General features: G+C 45.7%; 1 protein-coding gene across 4 annotated transcripts in view; it reads left to right on the top strand.

Moving 5' to 3' along the window:
- Positions 1-27,688, top strand: part of MAP3K12 (mitogen-activated protein kinase kinase kinase 12) — a 304,527-nt gene that overhangs the window by 123,074 nt on the left and 153,765 nt on the right. The window contains exon 1 of one of the 4 annotated variants that reach the window (XM_033938531.1): positions 10,148-10,220. The exons of 2 other annotated variants lie outside the window; for them this stretch is intronic. The gene's annotated coding sequence lies outside the window, so the exon portion shown is untranslated. Of the gene's footprint in view, positions 1-10,147; positions 10,221-16,102; positions 16,209-27,688 lie in introns of those variants that run through there. One more of the 4 variants, XM_033938530.1, reaches the window with a different exon arrangement.

Here is a 27,688-nt window from a genome sequence, read left to right as displayed (position 1 = left end):
GATTCTCCAAAAGTGCGTCCCGATTTTAGGCAGCTGTAGACGTCCTACAGCTGTCTAATCAGCCAATTGGGATGCACATTTTTTTTAAAAAAATGCTCCCCAGGCAGGCCTGAAGGCGCCTCCGGGAGCCTAGGGAGACCTGCAAGATGCCTAAGCTCGCCTACAGGCCTTAGGCGAACTTAGGCGGCCCTACGCGTCTCCCTAGTAGAGGAAGAGACGCTTAAAATGTAGGCTAGCAAAATGCTGGTCTACATTGTAAGTAGACGTGGCCGCTATACTGATCGCGGCAAGGGATCTCCCTGCTGCAATAAAGTATAGCGGCTGCGGCCGCCTGTCCCATCACCTACAGGAGGATGCCTAACTCCTCCTGTCGGAACCCCGAACCCCGGAACCCCCTCCCCCCCCAAACTCATAATCGCCGACAGGAGGATGCCCAACTCCTCCTGTCGGAACCCCGGAACCCCCTCCCCCCCAAACTCGTAATCGCCGACAGGAGGATGCCCAACTCCTCCTGTCGGAACCCCGGAACCCCCTCCCCCCCAAACTCGTAATCGCCGACAGGAGGATGCCCAACTCCTCCTGTCGGAACCCCGGAACCCCCTCCCCCCCCCAAACTCGTAATCGCCGACAGGAGGATGCCCAACTCCTCCTGTCGGAACCCCGGAACCCCCTCCCCCCCCAAACTCGTAATCGCCGACAGGAGGATGCCCAACTCCTCCTGTCGGAACCCCGGAACCCCCTCCCCCCCCAAACTCGTAATCGCCGACAGGAGGATGCCCAACTCCTCCTGTCGGAACCCCGGAACCCCCTCCCCCCCAAACTCGTAATCGCCGACAGGAGGATGCCCAACTCCTCCTGTCGGAACCCCGGAACACCCTCCCCCCCAAACTCATAATCGCCGACAGGAGGATGCCCAACTCCTCCTGCCGGAAAGCCCAACGACCCCCCGCCCCAACTAATTTCCCTCCCCCAACTAACCTTTCAATGTTGGTCAGCTGGACGGGTCTTGCTGCCGTCCAGCCGACGGGTCTGCCTCGTGGAAATGAGACGGCACGCCCCTTCCCGGCCCATCCCCGCTAAATCTAAGGCCTGATTGGCCCAGGCTGTAGAAGCCTGGACCAATCAGGCCTTAGGCATAGCGGGTCCGCCCATCCCCACTAATCCTAAGGCCTGATTGGCCAAGGTGCCTAGCCTGGGCCAATCAGGCCTTAGATTTAGCGGGGATGGGCCGGGAAGAGGCGTGCCGTCTCATTTCCACGAGGCAGACCCGTCGGCTGGACGGCAGCAAGACCCGTCCAGCTGACCAACATTGAAAGGTTAGTTGGGGGAGGGAGATTAGTTGGGGCGGGGGGTCGTTGGGCTTTCCGGCAGGAGGAGTTGGGCATCCTCCTGTCGGCGATTACGAGTTAGGGGGGGAGGGGGGTCCGGGGTTCCGATAGGAGGAGTTGGGCATCCTCCTGTCGGCGATTACGAGTTTGGGGGGGAGGGGGCTCGGGTTCCGACAGGAGGAGTTAGGCATTCTCCTGTCGGTGATGGGACAGGCGGCCGCAACAACCGCGGCCGCTATACATATTGCAGCAGGGAGATCCCTTGCTGCCATAAGTATAGCGGCCGCGTCTAATTTAACCCGATTCTCTAAAGATGCCGGTTACAGAATCGGCGTTTAGTATAGGACGCCTCTCCCGGGCGGCCTGCCTGGGGAGCATTTTTTTTAAAAAAACGTGCATCCCGATTGGCTGATTAGACAGCTGTAGGACATCTACAGCTGCCTAAAATCGGGACGCACTTTTGGAGAATCAGGGCCAAATTGTTTAAGGCCTAGATTCACTAAACTCACCGTTGTTGGGCGATCCGTGACTGAGTCTTGCCGGGCGACCGATTCACAACAGACTCTGCATGCAAATGTTGTGATTGGACGCACGCCCTACAACGATCAAGATGCATGCGCAGACCATCCTCGGCTGTAGATGCAATCCGCGCATGCGCTTGCTCTCTGCACAAGCGAGGTCAAAACAAAGGGGAAGGGGTGGCTGCAGTTTACTTGAGTGGACATTTCAATGGAACAGAACACACTTTAGCCAAGATTATGGAACAATACACGCTGCATCCAGATTAAGGAACAGAACACACTTTTAACCCGAAGGTTAAAACCGCAGATTAAAACCACAGGCTCGCAGGGCGGCAGAGAGCAGGAGAGTGGGCAGGGACAGTAAGCGACTGGTCCTCAGCTGTCGCTTCATTTTGGATCGGCAAGCCCAATTGGTGTTTCCTTCTTCTGTTTAGTGAATTGCTGCCTTCCTACTTATGCATGCCATTTCCTCCATTTGCATGGGCGGATCAGATCGGGTGGGAGATTGATCAGCCAGAAGGTTAGTGAATCGAGTCGGGGAACGCTTGCAAACTGGTTGGGACATGATTGTGAGCTTTGTGAATCTAGCCCTAAGAGATTTACATTAGAGCCATAAAAGGAGATCTAGCTAGGTACTAGCTTGGGACCTGGATTGGCCACTATTGGAAACAGGATACTGGGCTTGATGGACCTTTGGTCTGTCCAAGTATGGCAATTCTTATGTTCTTAAAATTATTTATTTTTACATTTTCCAGCCCAGTGTTCAAAGGCACATTTCCATAGTGGTGACTGCTAAAAGGAAAAGTGCCATATGTGTGAATTTCTATCTCCCTGTCACATCTGAATCATCAAGGGTAGAGTCTGAACATTCTGACCAAGTGTATGGGTAGCCAGCAACATTCAGCCACTATCTTTACAGCTAAGTGGTGTTATTTAAGTCAGCAAAAAAGCTGTCCTAACTTAAAACACTTACCAAGATGTGTGATTTGATCATGCAGCCTAAACTATATTACATGTACTGTACCATTAATGCTCACCCATTCCTTCTTGTCCCTCAGAGAATCTCTGTTCTTTTCCCCATGCTTTCTTGAATTCAGATACAGTATGGTCATCTCTAACACTCCATTAGAAGGCTGTTTTATGCATCCATCACCCTTTTGGTGAAGATTACTCATGTATTTCCTCCCTTTCACCTTCATTCTATGACCTCTTGTTCCAAAGTTTCCTAGCTCCTTTGGAGGGTGTGGTGGGAGGGATTGTTTATCTATTGTTTAAACTGTTGTTATTGTAAATGTTTTATGGTTTTGTGCTAATAAAAATATTTAAAGTTAAATAAAATTGTGTTAAAACTTATGGCAAGGATGTCTAACTAGATTCACTAAACTTACTGATCCTGTAACGATGGTCGCAAAACCGGTTTTGCGAATGCTCATGTTCCCCAACCTGATTCACTAAACTGCTGTCCAATGAATCTCCTATCTGATCTGATTCACCCATCAGTAAAACCCTATGCAAAATAGCCAAGCGATTGATTCACTAATAATTGCTTGACTATTTTGCATCGGGTTTTACGATTGTAAAACCCAACTGCTGTAGACCTGACAGGTCTGCCTGTTTTGTTTTGTTTTTTAATTTTTTAATGGCACTGATATTTTGCGTGTATTATACAAGCAAAATATCTACCCATTTAATTTTTTTTTTTTAAAAAGCCCACCCCCCAACAAAGTGCCTCCTCCTCCTCCCTCCTTGAACCAAACAAAATGCCCCCTGCCATGTGCCGCCTCCGCAAATGAATGGCAGGAGGGATGCCCACCCCCTCCTGCTATCAGACAGCAGACACCGATTCCCCCTCCACCTCCCTCTTCCCGTACTTTAAGTTGGGAGAAGGAGGGGTACTCAGTCCCTCCTACTCCTCGACCTCCAGCGACGAACTGCGGGCCTTAGGCCCCGCCCCAATGCATCATGTGATGCACGGGGAAGGGCCTAAGTCCCTGATTGGCTCAGGCACCTCAGGCTCCTCCCTTGGGAGGGGGCTGAGGCACCTGAGCCAATCAGGGACTTCCTTAGAGAGTAGCCTAAGGAAGTCCTTGATTGGCCATTGCTTTGGCAAAACCTCCTTGCAAATCATTTGCATGCAAAAAAGATAGCGAATCAATCGTCTTTTCAAAATCGGACAGAGAATCGGCCAACAGCGATTGAATTGCTATCTTTAGTGAATCTGGGCCTAAATCTTTGTAGACTTTCTTACCAGGATCACCTAAATTGCTAATCTTGGTTTATATTCGAGTCAACCTTTTTTCCTCCTTTTTGGGGGAACAAAGGTCACCTCGGTTTATATTCGGATCATTTTATATTCGAGTATATAAGGTATATAAAAATCTGGCCTAATTTCTGACTTCCTGTACTATTGGCACTCCATTAAAGCAGCATTTCAGAGATGACCCCATGGGTCCTTGTTTTCTTATTTTATTGTTTATCAAAAAACATCACTTACATATAACTAAGTCAACTCTTCTGGACCCAACAGCAAACATATTGAGGCAACAGTGTTTAATGTATAACCATATATGTAAAAGATATATCTGTATGTGGTAATATATATGTTCTACAGTAGTTTTCATATGTAACCCCTGTGCCTTCCGTCAATCAGGATTGCATGTTAAGTTCCCTGGGTTGGACCTGGGACCAGAGGTTATAACAGATGGATTTCAAGAGAGCTGGGTGCAGGCTGGGACCAAACTAAATCCCAGTAGGCTGAGAGGCACTCTTTCCTAGGCACGTTTTACTTCACTCTCAGCAAATAGATAGTAATCTCTGTAGTCAACTTTAACTTGCTGTACTAATCAGGAACTATAAATGCAGCTCATAACTTTAAACTTGATTTGTACAATTCAAGGTGGCCAGATGATCAGTTCATCTCTATACACATTCCATTCCGATATCAGAACATGAAGGAAAAAAATCATATGTCAGTCCAGTTTCATTCTATTCCACTAGAATGTCAAGGAAACAGCATATGGTACTCTCCATCCCATGCCCTGGCAATCCAGAGTCTTTTTGCTGCAAACTTCTCAAAGTTTTTGTCCCATCCCGGAACAGGGGTTATTTACTAACACAATTAATGTCCTGCCAGAAATGAAGCCCTTCTGCTCCCACTTCTCCTCCAAGTGCTGCTACTGGCTTCCAAGCCAGGAACACTCCACAGGCACCCTCTGCCTTGTGGCAAAGGCTTCAAACACCGAGTTCTGCAAACTTCTCCAGTCTTTGCTCCCAGAATCTCTCCCTCAGTGCTAGGGTCTAAGTGGGGATGAACAACCAAAGACCTCTATTTTCACAAACACAATCCCTTTTATTTCTTCCTGACCCTTTTTCCAAAACCACCCAACAGGTTGAGAACGCCAGTCCTCCTCAGTTTAGACAGCCCTGAAAAACCTTCCTCCTACCACTCAAGGTAGGGACATTTTCAGGTGGGTCACACATATAAGTGCCACTGCTAAATACAAACATATAACTTTATACAAATGTCAAATTCATATAGAAACAAGGAAACATGAAGGCAGATAAAGTCCAAATGGCCCGTCCAGTCTGCCCATCCATAGCATCCACTATCTCCTCCTCTTCCTAAGAGATCTGTAACTATCCCATGCTTTCTTGACCTCAGACACAATCTTTGTCGCCACTAAAGAATGACACGGGGACAAATTTGTTCCTGTCCCCAAGGGATCTATCTTCATTCCTACAAGTTCTGTCCCTATCTGCACAAGCCTCGAACACTTATGATTTTAAAGTGTTTGAGGCTTGTGCATACGAGGACAGAGCTTACAGGGATGGGACAGAGACAGAACTCATGGGGACAGGACGGGGGTGGAGATAGATCCTGCGGGAATGGGGGCAAATCTGTCCCCATGTCATTCTCTAGTCTTCAGCACCTCTACCGGGAGACCATTCCACATATCTACCACCCTTTCTGTAAAAAGGTATTTCCTTAGATTACAACTGAGCCTTTCACCTCTTAAATTGATCCTATGCCCTCTCTTTCTGGAGCTTCCTTTCAAGTGAAACAGATTTGTCTCATGAACATTTAAATACCTCTTAGGTATTTAAATGTCTCTATAATATCTCCTCCCACCTTTTCTCCAAAGTATACATATTGAGATCTTTAAGCTATGAAGTTATGCATCAGCACTTACACAGATAACTTAAATGGGTAGTGGCTAGAATATTGCCATGATGCTCTGCCCTTGGATCACCCCCCAAATCACGCTCAATTTAAACCATATAAATTTTGACCCTATAGTAGATATATGGCCAAAATACAGGTGTCTTCTGGATCACAAAAGAGAGATAAAACCAGGAGAGGAGGAGGACATGGGGGCGGGAACAAGCAAAGAGGGCCTGTGCTACATAGAATAAGCTAGGGAGGGTTGAAAAAGCTGGGTGGTGTGGGCTGTCACAGATGTGAGGGGCTGGAGCAAATTGGGAGAGCTTTTCTGAAGGGTGGGAGATAAAGGAGGAAAGGTTGGCATATATGATGAGGAAGAAAGAAGGAGAGATGGGGTATGTACTGGAGAAAGAGAGAGGAAGAAAGGAGAGGTGGAGGTAAGTGTTGTAGGAAAATGAGGTGGAGATTAGAGAATGACACGGTGGCGGTTTACCCGCGGCCACTGCGTTTAGCCGCGGGTGACCCGCTGAAACGGGGAACGAAAACTAGCAGTCGCTGCTGCGATGGGGACAAGGCCATTCACCGCCCTGTGGGGCGGTGAATGGTCTTGTCCCCGCAGTGAGGCATGAAGGATCGCGCGGTCCCCGCAGCCCACACCCGCCTGCCCAGTCAATCCTAGTGTTTAGCCAGCTCTCTCCCTTCTCCTCACCTTAGTTTGTAGGTTTTCTTTTTCGGCGACCCGCACGCTATCAAAGAGCCGCGCACCCTTTCGATCTTCTGCTCTGACGCAACCGGAAACAGGAAGTTGCAGCAGAGCAGAAGATTGAACACTGAGCAGCCGCGCGTGCGCAGCTCTTTGGGAAAGCGTGCAGGTCGCCGAAAAAGAAAACCTACAAACTAAGGTGAGAAGAAGGGAGAGAGTTGGCTAAACACTAGGATCGATTGGGCAGGCGGGTGGTGGCTGCAGGGACCGTGCAATCGCTCGTGTTCCCAGCTCAAACTGGAAGGAGGGAGTGAAAGGGAAAAGGATTCTGGGCCAAGGGGATGAAGACGGAAAGAAAAACCCACAGCAGGAAAGAAAGGGAAGGACAGGCAGGTGAGCCAGATGCTAGAAGCAGGGGGGGGAAGAAAGAGGGAAAAAAGCTAGATGGTGTTGAAAAGAAGAGACACACTGGTATGGAAGAGGAAGATAGGGGAAATCTGGACACAGGAAGGTAACAGAAAGAGGGGAAATTATGTGCATGGGGCACAGGGACAGAGACATAAAGGGGACATGCCATGGGGATGGTATATGGACACGGGGGGGGGCAATGACAGATACATAGGGGAGATATTAGAAATGGAGAAAATAGGAGCACAGAAGCGAGATGGTTTGTGGGGATGGGACAGGGACCAAGCTCGCAGGCTCCAGTGGCTTGCACAAATTACATTGTAATGTGCCATGAAAATAAGAGGGAGGAAGGTAGATAGATAGGCCACGCGAGAGGAGCTGAAGGGTAGTAGAAAGGAACAGATGGTAAAGGAGGGAGGGAAGGGTGGTGGTGGAAAGGAATAGGACAGACATTGAAGGAGGGTGGAGAGGAACAGACCCCGAAGGGAAATGTGGAAGACAGAGTGGGAAGAAGACAGATGCCAGACTATGGGGGAGTGGAGGGAAGAAGATGGGTGCTAGACCAATTGGGGGGGGGTGAAGGGAGAGGCACAGTAACAGCAAATAGAAGATGCAGAGAGAAGACACACAGTGGATGGAAGGAATTGAATGAGAAGATGTGGAAAGCAGAAACCAGACAACAAAGGTAGAAAAAAAAATTATATTTATTTATTTATTTTTTGCTTTAGGATAAAATAGTATATTAGTTGTGTTGATAAAAATTTATAAACGAAGCCCTGCCAGCTGAACATTTCTTTCTCTAGTTCAGCAGCAGGAACTTTGATTTATAAGAAAGGAATAAGCTAAATATTACAGTATTAAGGCTTATATGGATGCAGCGGGGACAGTGACGGGGCGGTGAATGGGATGGCAATGGCGGTGATGGGGCGGTGAAAGGGATGGCGGTGACGGTGATGGGGCGGTGAGGGGAACAGTGGTGATGGGGCGGTGCAGAGGATGGTGGGACGGGGACGGGGCAGTGACGGGGACAGATTTTTTCCCCGTGTCATTCTCTAGTGGAGATAAGTGTTGTAGGAAAAGGGTGCAGGCATATCTTGGGACGAGGCAGAACTGGGGGTCACTCTGGATATTAGGAGGGAACAACTGGGAGGTGGCGCAGGAGAGAGAGCTGGTGGAGGCTAAGAAGACAATGGAAAAGAGAGGAGTAGAGATAGGGGGACCAGGGAATAGAGAGTTGCATGTGGATAGAAATTTCAACCATCTAGTGGTGTGGTATGGGGAGTGTGGGGGACTTCCCTCGTACCTTTTCTACTTCCCCAGTGCAAGGTTGCTGCCCACGTCAGCATTGGTTCTCTCTCTGATGTCATTTCTGGGACCTGCACCTAGGAAGTGACGTCAGAGGGCGAGCCGACACTGATGTGGGCATGCTACTCATGCCGGAGAAGTTAAAAAGGTATAGGAAAACGGAAGGGGGCGTGTGTGTGGCAGGGGAGGGGCAAGGAAGAGGGCAGGGGAGAGGTGCCACCACCCCAGGTGCTGCTCACCCTTACTATGCTACTGCAACTATCCCAGCCCATCCCCAATGGAATCTTACTTATTTAAAAAAGTTACAAATAAAATATGCAGAAATCTTAAAATACTGTGTAGAATTTTCAAACATTTTGCACATAATTCCTCCGAGTAACCTGACCTATCTCTTATTTTCTCCTCATTTATTCTCCATGCCCACCCCCTGATCTTTTCACTCTAAACTTGTGGGGGTAACATCCTGCATGTACCCTGCCACTAATTAAAATTCAGTAAAATGTACCATCATCATCATTCACCCTTTTGTAAATCTTTACCTTTCTGCTTTACTCTCTGAGCTGTAGTCCCAAATCTGTGTAAACTTATTATATCTTTCATTTCTAGCGCTGTTATCTTCTCCATTAAACACACATTCCAAATCCTCTTATACCAGACCTGAAGGCTAGGGCATTATTTAGTTTCCAAGGCACAGCAATTTCACACCATGAGGCTTTTAGACACTCTGTAATCAGGCTAGCCTTCTGCCAATATCTTTCTTCTGCCAGTAATCTGGGTATCAATATTTCCAGATCCCACAGTACTGTTTTCACCATAATCTTTTGTTTCTCCCCCAGGATCATGTCTCAGTATTTGTTTATTACAGCACATTCTCCTCAAATGTGTAAGCCCCACATGTCTTCAGCAAGAAAAAATACTGGAAGCAACTTTAAAAAAATCACACACACAGGTTTTGGCCATAGAATTTAGGGTAATTTCTAGCCACTCTTTGGTAGCCTGCACTACATGCACTTACTTGGGTTTAAAAAGATAATACCAGAACAGGGGCCCTAGAAAATGATACTGGGGAGTCCAAGTCTGAAAATTAGTAGAGAGGTTTGTCTTTCAAAAAAATTATTTACAGCTATAAAGAAGGTTAATCCTGTTCTCCCTTCAGGGAGCAGTTCAGCAGAGGTGACAGTTTCAAAGGCCTCAGATTTACAGTTCTAATCTCTCTGCAGCTGGGAAATAAGTTTGGAGACTAAAGGAAAAGTGTTGCTGCATTAAACTCAAACCATTATAAAACATGCTGGTTGACATCATCACTTAGTTTTTGTGAATTCAGGCAGCAGTGATGTCATTACTCTGTGACAGACTGCAAGTTCATTCTCAGGGGATTCTGGTGCCACCTTGCAGTTAGTATTATTCCGAGTCACCCAGACTTTTCTAAACTTTTATGGCCATGGAAAGACATGCTCTAAAAGGAAGCTTCCAGGTTGTATTTAGGGTTACCAGACAGTTTTTTAAAAAGTGGGGAGTCTGTCCAGGTTTAGCTGGCTTTCCCAATCCTGACTCCCCACCTACCTCCTTCCCTGGGCCAGGCTGCTATAATTCAATCTTCGGGCAGCCAGCAGCAGCAGTGAAGTAAGCCTGCTACCGCCAGCCTGCCCCAGAAACCACCTCTCTTCCTGTTCCCGCATAGGCAGGACTTGCAGAGAGGTAGCTTCTGGGACAGGCTGGTGATAGCATGCTTACCTCATTGCTGCTGCTGGATGCTGAAAGATTACATTAGAGCAGCCGGGCCTGGCGAGGAGGTAGGTAGCGGAATCGGGAGCTAGTGGAGTCGTGAGTTGAAGCAGTGTCGGAGGAGACTGTAGAAACAGCATGAAGAGAGGGAGGGTGACATAGAAACAGCATGGAGGGAGGGATAGAGGGAGGGAGAAACAGCATGGATGGATGGAGGAAGGGAGGGCTGGAGAAGCATTATAGAAAGGAGAGAGTCCTAGAGAGCATGGAGTAGGATAATGCAAGATGGGAGAGGAGAGACAGAAACAGCAGGAGATGAGGTTGGAAAGAGAGAGAGGGGCACCATGTTGGGGGGGGGGGTTAGAAGCGGAGAAAGAGAAAGAAATAAGCATCCACAGGAGAGGAAGATTGGAAGGGGGGAGAGAGAGAGAGAGAGAGAGAAACACCCATGGGGAGGAAGGGAGCGAGAGACAGAAGCACTAGAAGGGTACAGAGGGTGAGAAGGGGAACTAAGAAAATGGTTGGAGTGTGGGCTGGACTGTGGTTAGAGTATGGGCGAGGCTATGGGTAGAGTTTGTGAGGGGCCATGTGTTCTTTTTTTTTTTGTCTTCACAAATATGGTAGTCCTATGTATTTGGCAATAAACTCCATGACAGAATCAGGCAGCTAAGTCTCCTGAATGTTCCAAGAGACTTCCAAGTTACTGCTTCCCAGATCCCTGCACCAGGTCTCCCATCTCAGCACCTTACCACATTTTTCTACTCATCCCTGTGGGTCTGTAGCAGTGCCACTGTGAAGTGAGCAGCTACAGAGGCAGCAACTTGTAGGCATCATGGGAGGAGAGCTGAGACCATGCATTTGCACACACCTTGTCATCTCCTCATGTGAGCAGATGCAGGAAGGGTTTATTGTTGGATGTCTCTTACCATGGGCCGATAAGTGCTGTTAGTAGCTGTGGTATGTCCTGTTGGATTGGAGGTTGTAAGCAATGAGAGGTGTGGCCGGCTGCCGGAGTAGAAAGTAGACCTGCTTGCCGGTGGTGAAGTTGGAAGAAAAAAGCGTGTAGGACTTTCAACTTGAACTATTGGAGGGATTAATGCAGGTGGAGTCCTAGACTTTGAACCGGAATTTACCAGGAGAAGTGAGCTCATCTTCAGTCTTCCAGGATAGCGCATTCAAACTATCTTCAGCTAAGTATTTGGCTTGACTGTGGTTTTTTTTTTAATTTCTAATTTTTGTTTTTTGTTTCTTGTTTCTGTGGCTTTTATGTTTTTTACACACTGTTTTGTGTTGATGTGCACTGTGATTCTTTTGCTCTGCAACCTAGGCCGGCACAGGTTTTTCTCAATTTTGAGTTTTTTACTGTGGCGGTTCTCGGTTGCATGAGGAGCCTATGATTAATGTGCCTTTGCCGGTATGGCTGATCTAAGCTTGGTGAGTGCTTGTGATGCCTTGCCATTGTTTCTAAGGCTCATTTTCAGTAAAAAAATAAGTGATTTCCAGTTGCCATACTCAACACAGTGTGTGAAGTTTGTCAAAATTGATACTGATCAGTGGTACTGTATTTAACAAATATACATTGAAAAAACTGTTTGCAAGTTTAAAGTTACCAGATATTTGGCTTCTAAATCTGGGACATGTAGATGGGGTCAGGTGGGTGGGGCAGGCTGGAAACTTCCTATGGCAATTTTCCTCCACAAAAATGTATAATTTTCACTTCTCTCCCCATCTCCCTTTTATTTCAGCCATATCTTATTTTTCTCTGCCTTCCCCCTTCTAGTCCAGCTGCTCCACCTCTGTCTCTCCTCTAACCTTCCAGTAAGCCATATCTTTCTCTCTTCTCCCCCTTGCAGCATAGTGATCTCCACTTCCAGACACTGTCTAGCACCTCTCTCTCCCCCTTCAGGCTTTATATCTAATTCTCTTCCCTTGTTCTTTCCTTCCTCTATCCTCCCCCTTAAACTTCCTTTTCTGTTACTTCCCTTCCAGATTCCATACGCTAGATATTCAATCCCTTCCCGTAATCTGGGAGTTGCAGAAATCCAAACACTTTTCTGAGCATGTGCTCCTCCAACTTTAGAGAGTGAGAGCCCCCTACAGTTTCAATTTCTGCAAGAAGTCTGTGCAGAAGTCTTTTGAATTGCTCTGCTTCTTCGTCTTTTTCGGTGGCTTCAATGCCTTGAGACCCCTTTCCGAGAAACCTTGGTGGATCTGTGGGGCCAGCCTGCCATGTGCCACCATTCTTTGACTCGGGGTCCATTCCCCTGGGAGTTTGCTTGCCTGCTAACTTGTCAGGGCTTTAAGCTCAGGCTGTAAGCATCCTGAGTGAAAAACTTCTGAGTTTCAGGACACAGGCTGCATTTCCCATCCCTGGTCTCATGGAGAGGATCCATGGGAGTGGAGGTTACAGTTGGTGTTCAGCCGACTGGCAGTCTGAAGACCTTCAAATCTGGTCAATTTGGAGCTATTTAGAGGCAGAAAATCCTTTTCTCCATTCAGTTGCTGTGTGAAAAAGCTGGCAGGCAAGGCACTTCAGTGACTGTAAATCTCCATTATTTCCTTTGGAAACTTCAAGGGTGGTTTGTAAAACGTGTTTAAACTAGTTTTTCAGTTTCTGAGGATAGGGTACAGGTACCTCACCTCCCCAGACTCCATATCGCTATTTTTTATATATGGATTTTTGTTTATTTTTGCTGTTTATGGCGTGGATTCGCTGACGGTGGCCAACTTGGATTTTAATTGATCTTTTTTTTTCCAAAGTTTTATTTCTGCCTCAAAACCCCTCGATTTGATTAAAAAGCATTTGGGATAGACTCCCAGCCCCTAATCTGGCAAATGTGTATCTTGATTGGTGTAGGATCTGTGACCATATACCGCATGCTGCAGCTCACTGGGGGAGGTGGCAGGAGCTTGAGGCTTTGCCTCTTTCAGGTCCTACAGGGCTGGGGAGCCGGCTTGGGTCTGTAATTTTGGGGAATATCTCGCCCAGAGGCCGTTCTGTAGTTTGGCACCAAATGCCTGCATTCTCACTCTGGGGACTCTTTTGTCACAGTGCAAGCACCTCAGCAGGGCCCTGCAGTGCACATGGTGTGAATTGTCACTGAACCTTTTTTTTCGGCTTCTCTGGAAAATGTATTCTTCACCCCAGCTCGTTGGACGCAGCTGACGGGCACGTTGGTTTCTTCTAAACCAGTTGTACCAGTGGTGGAGGTCTCTTTTCAGGACCCCTCTCATCTGGCTACGGCTGAGCTCAGTTGCATTGTGCCATACGAATATTATGCCTCTCTTAGATACCTGAGCAGCCTTGGTCACGGGTGTATCTTCCTCTTGATCATGCCTCTGGTCCCATGGGGGCTGGAGTGTCTAACTTGGGGGAGGGGGAGGGATCTCAAGGGCTTACCAGTAGGAATGAGAGGGAGCTTAAAGATTTGGAGGTGGGGATGGGGTGGAGGGAACTAAGGATGATCTGGTGGGGAGGTTCATGGGAAGACGAAGGGGGCTCTCACAGATTAAGAAGTTGGAGGTCTGGGTGCAGATGGAGGCTGGGACATCCGTACTGTGTGATGTTCTTTGAGTTAAGTAGACTGAACGCAGATGGTGAGGTAGGGAGATGGTTGGCCCATGTAATACAGAGGGAGAAAGGGCAGGGACCATGAGGTTAAGGTTGTACATTCAGCTCAAGGTATTTGTGATATCTTTAAGCGCTATTATGGAGAACTTTATGCTTCTCCAGAGAATGAGGGCCTCACTGCATCCCATTATTTGTCTAATGTTTAACATCCAGTTTTAACAGCTCAGGATAAGGCCACACTGGAAGCCCCTATTGCACCTGACAAGGTTTATTTATTGATCCAATGCAGCCCTTTACTAAAGGGACCAGGTGGAGGTGGCTATAGGAATGAATTTTATAAACTTTTGGGGGAAGAGATTGCCAACCCATTGGCAGAGGCCTTTAATACTATGATTTGGACAGAGGCTCTACCGAATGGGCTTAACATGGTGCATATACTGGTATTACCTAAACCAGGAGAGATCTGACATTGCCAGATTCGTACAGACCAATATATTTGCTGAACGCTGAAGTTAAGGTCTTGGCAAAAATTTTGGCAAATAGCCTTTCAACAGTGCTTCCCTAGCTAATCCATGACGTGTAGATTGGCTTTATTTTGGCAGATCTGTGGCTAAGAATTTGAGAACTATCTTAGTATCATTGGAACAGAGAGCACGCTATAATGTACCAGACATTTTGATCAGTTTTGACACTGAGAAAGCGTTTGATTGCATTAAATGGGATTTTGTGTTCGCAACGCTTGAAGCCTATGGTTTTGGTGGTCTCTTTTTATTTGCGAATCCCAGGGCGCAAATATTGGCCAATGGCATGAACTCTGAACCTTTTTTGATTTGTTGCGGCACTCGACAGAGCTGCCCGCTATCGCCATTGTTATTTGCGCTTACACTGGACCCATTTGTTCGTGATGAATCTGCTATGCCATCTATTCAGGGTGTACAAGTGGGTGAACAGATATTTAAACTTGCAGCCTATGCAGATAATTTACTGGTACACCTCATGCATCCCAAATCATCCTTGCGGTGCTAATTGGAATTGTTTCGTGAATATAGAAACTATGCTGGGCTGCATTTGAATTTAAGCAAATCTGAGGCATTAGTTACCCTCTTACGGTGGAACTACAGAGAGCTTGGGGACCGGGGTTTCCTCCATGATAGACAGAGGGTGCTTTTACTTATTTGGGAATCTGGTTGTCCATGCGGGGGTCAGATCTGTATAGATTGAATGTTCAGGCACAATTAAGAGATACAGAACATCTTTTGGACAAGTGGGAGGCTCTCCCAGTTTCTTTATTGGGGAGGGTGAACTTGATAAGGACGATGATTCTGCCTAAATGGCTATATTGTATATGTTGCAGACTCTACCCCTCTGTTTGCTTAAAAAAGACCTGAAGAAATTGAACTGGCTTTTTGCCCACCTCTGTTGGGCACATAAGAAGTCAAAGGTCGCCTTTAGGCATTTGATTGGTGGCTGGGTACAGGGGGCATGGGTGTGCTTAATGTGATGCATTATAACTATGCATACCTGCTTAGGCATGTAGGGGACTGGTTTCTGCATACCCAGCATCATACACCGGTAAGCTTAGAGCAAGCCTAGTATGCCCCTTTCCATTTTTACTCTCTATTGCATCTTTCCAGTGCACAACTCCCAACAAGATTTAAAGAGTGTGTGCTCTTGAAACCCTTGCACTGGGTTTGACTGGTTGGTTTTGCTAATTGGAAGTAATCCTTCTATGACCGATTAAATCCCTTTACGAGGACATCTTTTGTTCCCTCCCAGGATTGATAACATGGTGTTTGTTCACTTCTGAGAGGATGCTCACGTTGTTGGGAGTGCTGGCTGGCACTGATAGGACACTGCTATATGAAAGCTCACAGTGATGGGGTCCTGATGTTGTGGGTAGAGAAGTTTTGCAGCAAAGGCTGGCAGTGCTTGAAATAGACAGGTTTTGATCATGGAGCTCTGTTTGTTTAGCAGATGATACCATGTAAGAAAAGGGCTTATGTTCCTTTAAAGCAATGCTGTAGGTAGAAGGAGGTGCAAGTGCGGAAATGAGATCACTTGGAGACACCAGGGCTGTGTAGCTTACATCTCCCCTGAGACTGTTGAGGGAGAATCCATGAATGAGGCAACCTATGATTTCATATCCTGAATGGGATGGAATCCTGTCTCCTTTCCCCACCTCATTCATATGCTACCTCTCCACCACTGCCCCGGTGAGTTGAGGGATGAACTCATCATTCAATTAAGTTTTCAGAAGTGGTTTTCAGACAGAACCCTTCTCCTCCTTCCTGTCTCCATTCCATATCATGTTTCACACCCCCCCTCTCATTAGGAGGAGCCAGAGAATGCATTCCCATTCATAATGGAGTCCCGAGAGGTCTTCGAATGCAAGACCTCACTTAAGGGTCATGTCCTGCCTCTTCTTTCCCTGAAACTGGTCAGCATCCAAGAGGCAGTCTCCTTCACTGCCCACTCCACACTGCAGGTAGCAAAGGGAGTAATTGGTGTATTCCTCTGTTACTAGAGAAAGAGCAAAGGTTCATAGCATCAGAGCTTGTTGGCAATCCCTAGTTTAACCTTTCATTGCTGAGGCTTATAGTCATGATTGTTTTAAAGGGGAACTACACTTCCTATATGCCTTGAAGAGCATCAGGGTAGGGTTACTACTTCAGCCGAGGTCAACCAAACAAGCTGATTCAGTCCTCCATTTGCCCTAGTACACACATGGATTTGTATGAGACTTCCTTAGTAAAATCAGCCAGTAACTCAGAAGTATACTGTAAGTCCCTGCATACATACAGGGTAAAACCAGGACTGAAACAGACCTGGGGGGTGGGGGGGGGAGTGGAATTGATAATCAGAAGATATTTAGATCATTATCAGATGTGATTTTGAGAAGGGAGAACAAGATTTATGCTTCAGCAGTCCATTTCACTGTGCAGAAACTGAGAGTGTAGGACAGCAGTGTAAAAGGACTGTTGAATGGAAATATAAATGCTCTTAAAGACAGAAAATTGGATCTTGCATTTCCTTTGACCCCCATGGCTGGACTGTTTTAGTTTCAAGTTTCATTAAAATTTTGATGTATCATAGTATCATGAATTCAAAGCGATTTACAATTAAAAACAGGATCTTAATTATTAACTACAACACCACGAACTGATACATAAGGGAAGTAGGGAGAACTACAATAAGCATAGTAAAGGACACATGAAAGGTAAGTACAAAGGAGGGTAAAAAAAAAATTAAGAACTTTTTTATTTTATTTATTTTATTAAATTTCTCAGAGCCTAAGACAGGACATGTGAGTTTATGCAGAGAATGGGATCAAAAGAGAATCCGATGATTAGGTCACAAAAGCATCCTTGTAAACCAGCATTTTAACAATCCTTTAAATTTACTTAGTGATTTTTCTTCCTTAATAAATGATGGTAAGGAGTTCCATATTCTGGGCGCTGTAACCACAAAGATTGTATCTTATCTTGTATTTATTATACTAAGCGATGGAATTACTAGAAGGTTTTTGTCCTCTGATCTCAAACTTCTAGTAGGAATATATGGAATAATGTACCTTTCTAGGAATGATGGGGCTTTAGTTGTTAATATTTTGAATGTTAATAGTGCTATTTTATAGGAGATTCTGTGAACAAATGGAAACCAATGAGCTTCTTTAACTTGTAATGCTGTGAGATTTTCCATGGTGGTGGAAGGGACCGAGATTCGTAAAGAGCCATGGTGCAGCAGCACAGTTATGCAAATGAAGGCAGCAAAAGGCCATCAGGAAGTAGAAGGTGATGGGGATGACAATAGAAAACTAGTAAAGAGAACAATAAACCACAGGTAAGGTAAGACAAAGAGATACAAGAGAGCTAGAAAATGTGAGAAAGGAGTGGAGATAGAAACAGGGCAAGAGAGAGGCAGGGAGCAAGGGAAAAACAGAAAGATGGATAAGTATTGAATAAGTTTAAGTTTAAGTTATTAAGTATTTGATACGCCGCCTGTCATTACGTCAAGGTGGTTTCCACAAGAATAAAAAAATCATATTAGGACATATAATCAGTAGAACACTGGTATCTGTCCCACATCTTCCTTGGTAAAGACTGAAGCAAAGGATTCATTTTATCTCTATGCTATGGCCTTGTTTTCCCTGAATAACCCTTTTACCCTTCAGTCATCTAACAGTCCAATCAAGTCTTTTCCCAGCTTCTTGCTTCTAATATGAGTTTTTACTATGAGGGGCATAATAAAAAAAACATCTAAGTCCGTTTTGGGCCTAGGACGCTAGTCGCCCAAAGTCTGCAGCATACAAAGTCCATTCTCGAAAAATACATCCAAAATGTTGTGTTTTTTTTCGAGAACCATCCACTTATACATCCAGCCATTTCATAGTTTCATAGTTTATTAAAAATTTGATAAAACGCTTAACATAACATTTCAAAAGCGTTGTACAGTTAAAATAAAAAATAAACAAAAGACAAAAACAGTACGAAAACAGACTTACTTAGGGGGGAGGGTAGAACAAGAAAGATAGAAGGGGAAAAATTACAATTCTTAAAATAAAAATAAAAACGAAGGAAAAAACCTCAAAGGGAAAGGATTGGGAAATGTTTTAAAATTGATAAAAGATGAAGATAAATTAAGAGGGCGTGGGATACATCAATCATATCCATCTTTTAAAAAGAAAACATTTTAAGCTGCTCTTGAATTTAGCCAAATTTTGTTCTGCTTTTAAATGTAATGGAAGTGAGTTCCAAATAGAGGGTGCTGTTACTGAAAAGATATATGCACAGTGGGTGCCAATTATTTTTAGTGAGGGAACATCATGGGTATATTGGGATGAGGACCTTAAAGTTCTGGGGGGATCATATGGGATAAGAATTCTGTCAATGAATGCTGGTGATCCGATAATGAATGGGCAACCAGTGAGCAATCTTCAGCAGAGGGGTGACATGATCAAATTTTTTTGAGTTAGTGATCATTTTTATTGCTGTGTTTTGTTGGAGATGTCTGATGTCCTTTTGGTATAAACCTATATGACAGTACAGTAGGGTTTTGGGGTTTTTTGGTGGACTCACATTTATCACCATGAATGCAGATGGTTAGAGTGGCTTATGGGCTTGGGCCTTTCTCTCTGTGGTTCACTAGCCCACCCCCCCAGACTACTTAAGCCACCTGTGTGCAGCTCTACTAGGCTTTTCTATGCCAGGTGCTAATGTTCTGGAGGCAGGTATGTACATTTATATTCCGATTTTTATGATGGGGTGGGTGGGGGGTCAGTTATCATTGTGGGAGTGTGAGGGGGGGTCTGTACTTTGTCCCTGCAGTGGTGATCTGGTCATTTTGGATACCTTCTGGGCACTTATACCTGGTTTTAGATCGCCTAAGTCACAACATATAAGTTCCATCTAGGCAGTCTCGACAAACTTTCGATTATCGCTACAGGATGACTAAGTTTGGTCGGCTCACATCCCGCCCACCTCCTGCCCTAACCACTCCTCGAAAAACACCCCTTATTACTCTGGATGCACAGTGGCAGTCAAAAGGCCTAAGATGCCTCTAGATTATCGACACTTGGACAACCTGTCTTTTAGGTCGTCCCAAGTGCTGATTTAGGCAAAGTTTTTAGACATATTTTCATTTCAATTATGTATCTCTATGTGTTTTTGCCTCCAATGCAATCTTTTTATCAAGGTCTCTCTTTGTCTTCCTTATCAGCACCTTATTCATTTATTCAGCAGTCATATGGTACTGTTTCTTTAATTTGCCTCTCAGTACCTTTACAAGTCATGAAAATCAATCACACCATCCTTCCTTCAAATATACTCCCTTTTCTCTCTCCTTCTTTTGGTCCAGACATTTCCATTTCTTCTTAACAAATTACATCTCTCTCTGCTGCTCCCCCATCCTACGCTGGTCCTGAATCTCCTTCTGTCACATATGGTCCTCCAGAATCCCAGCAGAGGCAGCAATGTAAACAGGGTGTCTGAGGGCCTTTCCTCTGCCATGTTATGCCTCCTGTTATGTCACATCCTGTGAATGGCTGGCAGAAGAAAAGCCCTAGCACGAATGGCCTCAGGCAGCCTAGTCACATTGCTGCCGATCACCTACTGGCATTCTGGAAGACGTCTGAGGTGAGGAAAAGGGGGGAACAGAAGGAAATTCTGGAACCATGTGGGGAGGGGGAGAAGGAAGGGAGATACCATATTTACTTGAACATAAACTGAGATTTTGGGGCCAAAATATGGGGTTCTCAGTTTATATTCGAACTTCTTTTAGACGATGGTGCTTTTTTTCCTCCCCTCCCCTCCCCTCCCGATGACCAAGAATGCTATTTTCCACCCCTCCAGACGCCCGGCACTGCTATCCTCCACCCCTTTCCCATGACTGTCACTGCTACCTCTCCCCCCTCCCGATGACTGGCACTGCTATCTCTACCCCCCTCCCGATGACCAGCATTGCTGTCTCCACTGACAGTGTTCCCGCTAAGCTGCGCTGGCGTGCGCTGGCGCACAAAATATTACATCGCAGCGCACAAGTTTCTCGTCACAGCGCACGGCGTACGGCAGATGGCAGGGCGGCGAGAGGAGAATCGGGCGAGTTGGCTCATAACTTGCTGGCGCCCGATATTTTTAGCTCACAGCGAAAAAAGTTTGCTCACAACACCCGCCCGCTTAGAGGGAGCACTGCTGATGACCACTTGTATCTCCTCCTCCCCCCCTTGATGACCAGCACTCCTATTGCCTCCCCTGATGACCGACACTCCTATCTCCCCCCTTCGTTGACTGGCACTCCTATCCTCAACTACCAGATCCCTCCCTGCTGCAGACCAACATCATCACACTTACAGTCCTGATGCTCAGGAATGCGACGCTCTGTGTTGGGCTGAAGGGCCTTGAGCATCTGCGCATGCTCAAGGTCTGTGGGCTCCCGCCCTCTCCAGGATTCTCGAAAGGAGTCCAGCAAGCCTAGGAAGGTAGGAAAATGGTTTATATTTTTAATTTAGTGATTGAAATATGTCAACTTTACATCTCTTGTTTTTTATATTTTGGACTACTCCGAAAGAAATGCATTTCTTTTTATTTCTGTTATGGTGTACTGTGTGCAGAGTCTGGCATATTAGGGTTTTGTTTGTGTACAATAGTACCTCCTCTTTTACTAAGGCACGCTAGCTGATTTAGCGCACGCTAAAGGGGGAGAAGTTAGGGGGGTGGGTCATTAGAGTGGGCAGACTTGATGGGCCGTGGCCCTTTTCTGCCGTCATTTTCTATGTTTCTAAATGCTAACACGTCCATAGAATATAATGGACACGTTAGCATTTAGCATGCGTTAAATCAACTAGTGCGCTTTAGTAAAAGGACTCCTTAGTTTGTAGGTTTGAATTTGAAGAGGGATTTTTTTTTCTGTTTTCTGCATGTGTGACTGAGGCCAGGTGTTCTGATGCGTAGGATGACAAATTACACATATCCAAATGACACTCACATACCCAAATTTCTAACCTTGGTTTTTATATTCATGTCAACCTTTTTTCCTCCTTTTTGGGGGGAAAAGCTTACCTTTGTTTATATTCGGATTGGTTTATATTTGGGTATATAAGGTACTAGTACTGGACATTGTAAATAGCCAGTCGAGGAAGTCAGCCCATGGGATGGAGAACAGAGAGCAGCAGGCGGCCCCTTCTGTTGGGTGGCCCTAGACATTTTACTATGCTTGCTCAATGGTAGCTGTGCCCCTACAGATATTTAAATACTTGAAAGGAATCCATCTTTCTCCAGATACACTTCCCTTTTCCCTTCTGATACATTTCCTCTTTCCTCCTTCTTCATGACACTCTTCACCCTCTTCTCCTTCCACCTTTCCACTTCTGTCCTTTTCCTCCTCCCTTCAAACATACATCTCTGTTCTCTCAGACACCCTTCCTTATGTCCTTCCTTTCTCTCTCCTGCCAGACACACTTCCTCACTTTTCACCTTATGTTTTTCCCTTATTTCTCTCCTTCCTTCAGACATTCTACCTCCTTTACTTCTCCTCTCCCAGTGCCAGAATATTAAGTTTCTTCAACTGGGGCCAAGGGTATGTAGTCCTGCAGTCCTCTCCAACAGTTTTTAATTTCACCCCTTCCATTCTTTTTCTGACTGGTAACAGGAGCAGCATTTTAAGTGTATGTCATTTCCTGCTGCCATGATACCACGTTTGCAGTACAAGTTGTGTGGAAATCACAGTTCATACCACAAGATTGGCTCTGAGGCAGTAGTAGATGCCATGTATTTAAATACTAGAGGTATTAAAAATGATGTGGTGGTGTATGATATCTCTGGATAAGGCCACAGTGGGAACACATACATACAACCCCCCCCCCCTTAGTGACCAAGTTTGTAAAAGAATGTCTGTTCCACTGGCGTCCAGTTTCTTGCCTCTACCAAAAAGCCTTTTCACCTTCTGGTTTCTGATGGATGCCATAGGTCCATGATTGGGGGAGCTCACCTGTCTACAATCAATTGGAAGGCCTGTTTGCTCAATTCCCATTTTTCTGGGTCCTAGGTGTTTCAGATGAGGAAATTTGCCTGGGCATTTTCCACACCTGTCATTGAAATGGTCTTGAGGTTTGGTCAGCCCAAGCCATTATTATGTCCATCTCTTCCATCACCTGGAGGCTCCTGGTACCTCCCTTTCTATTGATGTGAATCGCAGAGAGAGGCACATCACATAGACAGTCAACCAGTGCCAGTACCTCTCCTTCTCTCCGGTACCTCTCCTCCACTCCACGCCTCTCCTGTTGAGCACCCTCCCTCCCCCCCCCCCACAAACACACAGACTGGTGGCTCAAGGCCTGTCTGCAGGGTCTTCACACACGTACAGACATCGGTGTGATGACATCAGGCATGTGTGTGACGTCACTGCGTTGACATCCACACACTTCCAGATGCCTTCCAGCCACAGCCCTATCTTTAGCGTGCCGCAGCTCAAGATAGTTTGCGAGACACTGATGTAGACCACTCCTCCAAATGGAAGTCTTCTCTGATCTGTGGAAGAATCAGAAGCCAAATCCCACCTCTTCAGACGTGGATGACCATCTGGATAGCAGGACTTTTAGAATGTTTCATATGTGCCCTCATCCAAGAGATCAGGGCTTACACTTAAAGGAACTCCTAGGTTGGTGAGGCTAGGAGACTCCTGACCTGCAACACCATCTTCTTGATTGTCTCCAAAATCAAATATACCTTGTTGATCACTGTGCAAATAAGCTGTCAGGTAATTCAGCTGCTAGGAAGGGCTCAACTTGCTCTTTCCATAGTTCATGACCCAGCCTAGGGACTCAAGTTCCTGGACCGCCTGCACTGTCACGTGCCACCCCTTTCATTTACCCCCCATCCACCCCTTCTAATCAACCAGTCATGAAGGTATGGGTTTACCTGGATGCCTTCCATACAAAACAATACAAACACCACCACCATAATGTGGCCAGTTGAAAAAGGAGAACCTAGAACTTAAAGTTCTCACCAGCACTGCAAACTGCAGAAATGTCTGGTGTTCCTGTCTGATTGGTATATGAAGGTAGACCTTGGAGAGATCCAGGGAGGACATAAATTCCCCAAATTCCACCTCAGACATCACAAAGTACAAGGTTTCCTTGCAGAAATGAGGAATATTGAGTGATTCTTTGGCCTTTTTCAAGTCCAAGACTGACGAGAAAGGTCTAAAAAGAGTGATATTCCAATGCCAAAGAGCTTTCATATGGTCTATAAAAGGAATCTCTCTTTTCTGCTTCCTAAACCTTTCTTTCTTATATACTACCTGCAAGCTCAAAAGCTATCAAAACAGTGTACATTCAACTACAGTAGGTGCTTTTATGTCTCTGGAGGGCTCACAGTCTGAATTTGTACTTAAGGTAATAGAGAGTTAAGTGATCTGCCCAGGATCCAAAAGAGCTGCAGTGAAATTTCAAAAAAGTTCCCCTGGTTTTCGGCCACTGCTCTAATCATTTGACTACTTTTCTACTTTGAGTGAGAACTACTGGTCTTGGATGTTTTATTGTGATCCTCTGGGAGCCTCAGGTTATGGGGCTCATAATCAAAACTTAAACACATCTAAAAGCCCACCCAAGTCTGCACTTGGATGACCTATAATACAGATCATCTAAGTGCCAATAATCAAACCAACTTTCTGGATGTGCTGTGGGACTTTATATGTCTCTGAATACCGCTGTGCACCCAGAGCTGAAAGGGGCATATCTAGAGGAATGGTTAAGGCAGTATGTGGGCGGGATGGGGGCCAACCTAGACTTAGTCGTCCTGCAGGGATTATTGAATATTTTACTAGACATTCTGGATGAAAAAAACGTTGTGAGTTAGACGATGGAAAAATAGGTATAAGTTCCAAAAAGGTATCTAAAGTAACCAGATTACCACTGCAGCGACAAACTAAAGACCCACACACATTCCCCCAGTGTTCACTGACCCCCTCACACCCCCTAAAGATCAGAATAAAAAAATACATACCTGTCTCCAGAACATCAGCACCTGGTATAGGAAAGCCTAGTAGAGGTGTATACTGGTGTCTTAAACAGTGGGTTGGTGAACCATAGAAAGGAGGACCCAGGCCCATAAGCCATTCTAACCATTACATTTATGGTGGGACATGAGCGCCCACCAAAACCCTACTCTACTGACATATAGGTGCCACCTGCAGCCATAAGGGCTATTGGGATTGTAGACAGGTGGGTATAGTGGGTTTGGGGGATGTTTCGGTGGGCACACCATAGCCTATAAGGGAGTTCTGGTGAGATATTTATCTGGCAGCCTTTTTGTGAAGTTCACAGCAGTGCCCTGTAAGGTGCCCCACTGCCCTGTTGCCATGTCTGGGTAGTCAGTGAATTACAAGATTGGCTCCTCCCATGTCCAAATAGTCTTGTTCTGGGCATTTGGGACTGGATGAAATTTTGGTCGAAAATGAGGTATAAAGATAGACATCCTGGTGGTCTGGACAAACAATAGCCTGGATGTTCAGATAGACGATTTTCAAAAAATATATACATAACAGGGTGGTGGAAGGAGAAAAAGGGGGTCAGGGTGGTATGGAAGGGTGGTGAAGGGAGCGAAAGGGGGTCAGGGTGATGGAGGGAGAGAAAGGGCGTCAGGGTGGTATGGAAGGGTGGTGAAGGGTGAGAAGGGGCCAGGGTGGTATGGAAGGGTGGTGGAGGATGAGAAAGGGGGTCAGGGTGGTGGAGGGAGAGAAAGGAGGTCAGGATGGTATGGAACATGGTGAAGGGTGAGAAAGGGGGTCAGGATGGTATGGAAGGGTTGTGGAGGGAGAGAAAGGGGTAGATGCTGATGGAATTGGTGTGCAGGGAAAGGGGAAAGAGCAATAAGGGGGAAGGATACTGCATGGCATTGGGTTGGAGGGAAAGAAAGGGGGCAGATGCTGATGGAAGTGGGTGGAAGGGAGAGAAGATAGTGAAATGCCAGACCATGGGGGTGTGGGAGAGGGAAGAAGAGGAGAGAGATGCCAGACTATTGGAGGAGGGAAGGGAAGAAGATGGATGCCAGACCAATGGGGGTGAAGGGAGAGATGGAAGGCATAAAGTTTCTGGAAGGGGAATAGAAGGAGAGAAGATACCATATAGAAGGGGCAGAGAGAGGGTAGACAGTGGATGAAAGGAAGAGAGTGGCAAGAAGATGAGGAAAGCAGAAACCAGAGAAGATAAGGTAGAAAAAAATTATATTTATTTATTTTTTTTTGTTTTAGGGGAGATGCATCGCTGTTTCTGTGGTGTTGCATTGTATGCAGAGTCAAGCTTCTTGGTGCTTCAGTTTAACCTTTGTCTACATATTTCTATTTTATCTCCCCTTTTACAAAACTGTAGAGCATTTTTTAGCACCGGCCGTGGTGGTAACAGTTCTGATGCTCAGAATTCTATGAGTATCTGAGCTGTTACCACCATGACTAAAAACCACACTATAGTTTTGTAAAAGGGGGAGGGGTTAGTTTGTGATGACATATTCCATACTAGGCAAAGGTGTTCTGTGTGTTCGAAAGACATGGTTTTCTGTTAGGATTGACTGTGCAGGATTGATCAGTACTAGTCTGGCTTGTTTAGTTTGATGTACTGCTCACTGCAGTATGTAAGATGCTGCCTTTTCCTAGGTACACTCTTGTGTGATGTGTGGATTGTTACTAAAAATCATGTTTTTCATACAGATGGGGGGGGGAGGTGTCAAAAAATGATGGGCCTCGGGTGTCATATATGCTGGGTATGCCACTGCCCGTAAGTCTTTTCCTGCCCCATTCCTGCAAGCTCTGTCCTCATCTGCACAAGCCTCAAACACTTTAAAAGCATAAGTGTTCGAGGCTTGCGTGGTTAAGGCAGAGCTTACAGGAATGGGACAAGGACAGGGACAAAACTCATGGGGACGGGGACAAATTTGTTCCCATGTCATTCTCTATTTTGGACATACGAGCTGCAGAAAAGAAATGGCGACAGATCTTCCTGCAGGAGCCAAAGCATCTGTCAGCTTCAGAGATGGGAGGGTTAGAGGCTGGTAAGAAGTGTCCTTGGAGGGAAGGGAACAGGTAGAGAGAGGAGTGAGAATTGACCTGGGAACAGAAATGGAGAAAAAACTGAAAGTCTTCCTTATAGGTAGGAGAGTATGAGGATTGTGGAAGGTAAGAACAGAGTTTGTTCCCCCCAACCTGAAATGTACACTAATCTTAGGGTGACCAGTTATGTGTATGAGAGATAAAGGGCTTGTGGGCGTTTGATGATCACCATCACAGCAGTGCTTTTAGTTTACACATGTTAATAGTGCTTTGAGCAACAAAGTAGGAGGGACTTTCAAAAGATGTAAACAAGAACATAGGAACTGGAGCATAAGAGGATCTATATCTATCTATCTACTGTATATACCCTGTTTCCCCAATGGTAAGACACTGTCTTATTTTTTTTGGAAGGCCAAAATATGCTCTAGGGCTTATTTTCAAGGGGATGCCTTATTTACATTTTTTTCTAAAAAGGGGGGGCTGTCTTATTTGACGGCTGAAGAATCGGTCGGCCGAAAAATCGTACCGTGTATGGCCAGCTTTATCCATCATACCATATATTGTACCATTTAATGTCCCCAATGTTCTCCATCAGGGAAACACAGTAAAGAGATTATTCTGTAGTGCAGCATTAGAGGGGACTTGACAATGTGAAACCATTGTTTATATACCGTATGCATTTTAAACAGGCTTTATATACAGTAAGTGGTATTGCTCACAGCAAAAGAAACCTGTCTGCGTGTCTCACTTTTGGATGTTCTGGCCGTGAACAAACTCCTGCAGTCTCCGTTAGGGAGGGATGAGGGAAGCTGCCTGTGTTTCCTTGCGCGGAGTCACGTGCGCGCGCTGCAGTCCTGTCACTTCCTCCTCTTCACTTCATGACGAGGCGCAGCACGCAGCCATAGAGGCAAATACGGTAGACGGAGGGACCACACGGAGTCACCCATCGTACCACCCGATTCGGGTGGCTTATTTGCGGGGGGGGGGGGTGCCTTATTTTACATTTTTTTCTAAAAAGGGGGGGCTGTCTTATTTGATGGCCCTGCCTTATCATCGGGGAAACAGGGTATGTGTGTATGTATACTGTATGTACATACAAGGGGGTGCTTAAAAGTTCTCAGCCCAACCAAGAAGAGAATGACAGGGATATGGTTCAATCAATGATCTGAAACAATGTCAAAACAGAATTTTGTTTCTGCAAAATGGCACTTAACAAAATAAGATAACGCCTTTTTCAGCTACAATGGCAAAATAACGCTCAGAATTTAGGAAGGTGATTGGTTAGTCTGAAAACTTTTCAGCACCCATTCACATACATATATATGTGTATACTCATATGTATGTATCTGTGTGTGTATATATATACACACACAGTATAATCTCATTCTAACGGACTTCAAGGGACCTGGAAAAATGGTCCGTTATATCCAG

This window comes from Geotrypetes seraphini, chromosome 3 (genome assembly GCF_902459505.1).
Source record: "Geotrypetes seraphini chromosome 3, aGeoSer1.1, whole genome shotgun sequence".
NCBI classification, from domain to species: domain Eukaryota; kingdom Metazoa; phylum Chordata; class Amphibia; order Gymnophiona; family Dermophiidae; genus Geotrypetes; species Geotrypetes seraphini.
The sequence above is the reverse complement of the archived record's forward strand: the minus strand, read 5'-3'. Positions and strand labels throughout refer to the sequence as shown.